At 34.0% G+C, this 3,359-nt stretch overlaps 1 non-coding gene across 1 annotated transcript; it reads left to right on the top strand.

Moving 5' to 3' along the window:
• Positions 1–1,793: 1,793 nt before the first annotated feature.
• Positions 1,794–1,900, top strand: LOC112774141 (small nucleolar RNA R71). The gene has a single exon (XR_003188643.1). It is a non-coding gene; the product is annotated as a small nucleolar RNA R71 (small nucleolar RNA).
• Positions 1,901–3,359: the final 1,459 nt, after the last annotated feature.

The following is a 3,359-nucleotide window of genomic DNA, read 5'->3' on the forward strand; positions in this document are numbered from 1 at the left end:
ATGATAAAACATAAGGAATTTGATTAAAACTTAAGAACAATAATTGGAAAAGTACCCCTAAAAATTGTTTAAGATGATAAGTCATCACAACACCAAACTTAAAATTTTGCTTGTTCTCAAGCAAAAAGAAAGATAAATGGAGTTTAGCTTAATAAAAAAGATTTGAAAAGCTTTTAAGATCGAAAAACAAAAGTAGGGTTTATGATAATCCTTGTGTTACATTCGGCTTCTCTTATCCTATATGAATCTTGCATACTTAAGATTTGGAAATTTTCAAAAACTAAGATTCAAATTATATTATGAGGATTCTTTTGAATTTGAATGGCTTAAAGGTAGTTTACTTCTTATTTGGATCGAGAAAAGATCTTTTCTGGGCTTTTGACTCTTAGCACTTTGTCACTAGGCAACTCTTAACGGACTTTCAATCAATAATTTCGAGCTAGTTGGCCCAAGTTACCAGGTGATAAAGTGCCCCTTGCATCTAATTATCCAAGCCTTTCTTTGACACCGTCACACCACAAGTACATAATTAGTGTTTTGATCCAGACATCAATGCCCAGAGACTCTTTAGACTTCTTAATATTTTGTCTTAAGGCAACTCTTTAAGCATGCTTTCAATCGATAATCCTGGTCCAATTGACCAACTTATCAGGTGATGAAGTACCCCTCGGATTTTCTAGCCCAAGTCTATCCTTAAGACAGAAACATCACAGGCACATAACTGGGCTCTAATAATTGGTGCTCAGAGACTTGGAACTTTTGATTTCTTTTTATTTTTCTCTTTTTTTTCAACTGCTTCAAGGAATTGATGGTCGGATCCGCATAATATTTCTTTAAATTGCTGTTCTTAAAGATTCTTTTTTCGTTTCCTCAAGATTCAAGCATTTCAGATTTCTTCAAATGTAACCACATATATTTAAGCACCTCCACTATTTGTTTTTGAATTTATTTAATTCAATCTTTTCATCAAGATATCCTCCATAAAAATAGTTACTGGAGGAACAAGCATTCAAATTTCAAGCTTTAAGATAAGAAAAGATGGAATATGCTATGTATGCATGGGAGAAATGTAAATAAAAAAGAAAAACAAGAAAACTAAAATAGAAAAGGAGAAGGAAAATAACTAACCACCAGTAGAGAGATTTTATCTTATTCTAATCTCACCCAAATCTATTTAGTTATCATTACTGCTTCTTATGCCGGTTCCTCCATGGGGTTACCAATAACAAACTTAAGGGTTTACACCAAACTTAAAGATTTACATTAAAATTAAAGATTGGCAGAACAATGGATGTAAATCATGGCCAAAAGCGTACATGCATGAAAAGAAAAAGGATAAGATAAAAACATGATTTTTAATATGGGACAATTTTTTTTAATGTAAAACAAAGGAAAGTAAATATGCATGTGAAAGAGGAGGAAGAAGGGGAAGAAGAAGAAGAAGATGATGATGATGATGACTATGGACTCTTAAACAAAAGAAACAAAAATGAAAAGGAAAATATTGACCATGGCTGGGTTGTCTCCCAACAAGCGCTTCTTTATCGTCACTAGCTCGATGTTGGGCTTCTTAGGTTGGGGTTCGGATTATTTCACATCACCCCTCAGTACTGTGTGTCTTAGCCAGCTCTTTGTGGCTTTCCTTCCTCATATTGTTGACTGTAATTGCAATTACTACAAATACCTCTTCAAATATCCTCTTTAGTAATGAACCGCTTACTGATGAATCAATTATCATTCTTGAGGTTTGAGAGACTCCATCATAAAAGAAGTAGATTATCAGCTAATAGGATAGGGCATGATGTGGACATCTTTTGAACAGTTTTTTATACCTCTCCCATGCTTTATAAAATGATCCTCTCTCCTTTTGAGAAAAAGAAGTGAGGTCTTTCCTTAATCGGATTACACTTTTATTATCATCCATCATTCTTTCTTCCTATTTTCCTTGCATGTGAAATAAAAATAATATCAAACTACCTTGCGGTATAAAGAAGAATAAAGAGGAAAAAGAAGTAATTTAAACAAGATAAGAAATTAAAAGAAAATAGAGGCAAAGAAAAAGAACATGGAATCTAAGAAAAATAAAGAATAAGGAATTTAAGCCAACCAAAAGCATGCAAAGAAATAAGGAAATAAAACCCGATCTATTTTTTTTAAATAAAGTGAACTTACATAAATAAGAAGAATGAACGGGAACTAAGAAAGGAAGCAGAATGACGTGAAACAGAAAAACAAGAAAATAAAAGGAAAGAAGAAAAATAACGTGAAAGAAAAAGAAAAAGGACAGTGAACTAAAGAAAAGTACGTAAACAAGATCTAAATTAGGATTTAATCGGTTTTATATTGTAAATCTCAATTAATCTCCAGCAACGGCGCCAAAAACTTGATGAGCGGAAATTCAAGCTCACAGATACCGGCAAGTGCACCGGATCACACAAGTAATACCACGGTGAGTGAATATCGTTTCCATGAGGATTATTAATGGATTGAACAAGAAAATTTTCGATTAAAGAGTCTAATTAGATTAATAAAACCGTATTGATGTTCGAAAAGGGCAAGAGAGTATCTTGCTGAGAGCCTTGAGAATCTTGAATGTTGAATACTTGGATGCCACAGATAGTGAGCTTGAATGATGAATTGAGAGAAGACAGTGATGATGAGAGTCAAGGGCTTTGGAGATGCTTATGCTCTTAAGAAAACCAATCTTGTTTATTTTTCTTGAAGTTTGCAAAGATCTTTCACAACAAAACCTTTAGGAACTGATTTCCAATTCCTTGGCTCCTCAGTTTCTCAAGCATTAATTAGGCATCAATTAATTAATCAAGAGATTAAGTGCAAAAACTGATTTTAGATTCAAATAAAATTTGAAAGTAGTCCTTAGGTCAAATTATATGTCACGTGTTCAAACTAGTTGATATGAAAATTAATGTTAGTTCGGAATTTCACAAATACTTTCGTTGCAAGTATAGTCCAAACTGACAAATAACTCTCAATCAAAGTTTAATTTTGGTTGTCACAAGTTCAACCCAATAAAAATAACCGAGAGTATTACTCTCGGGTCATCCTTGCGAAAATGGGCAATTGTGTGTTCAAAGTTGGTCAAAGTTCTAGGGTTAAAAGGCATAAGCACGAAGTTAAACTAGCAAAACTTAACATACAAGAAACTTAAATGGCAAGAAATTAAATGCAAGTGTTCCGAGGGTTACGTGAAACTGAAAGTCGATCTCGGATGAAATCTGTTTTGGTGGCCGGAGCTGTCGTGTCCGACCTGGTGGAACTGGTGGAGCTGGAGATGCTGCTGATCCTTCGTCACCAGAGGGTGGTGGTACCTGCAAGAGACTCCGATGCTTAAGTTAGCA

This window comes from Arachis hypogaea, chromosome 18 (genome assembly GCF_003086295.3).
Source record: "Arachis hypogaea cultivar Tifrunner chromosome 18, arahy.Tifrunner.gnm2.J5K5, whole genome shotgun sequence".
Lineage (NCBI taxonomy): Eukaryota > Viridiplantae > Streptophyta > Magnoliopsida > Fabales > Fabaceae > Arachis > Arachis hypogaea.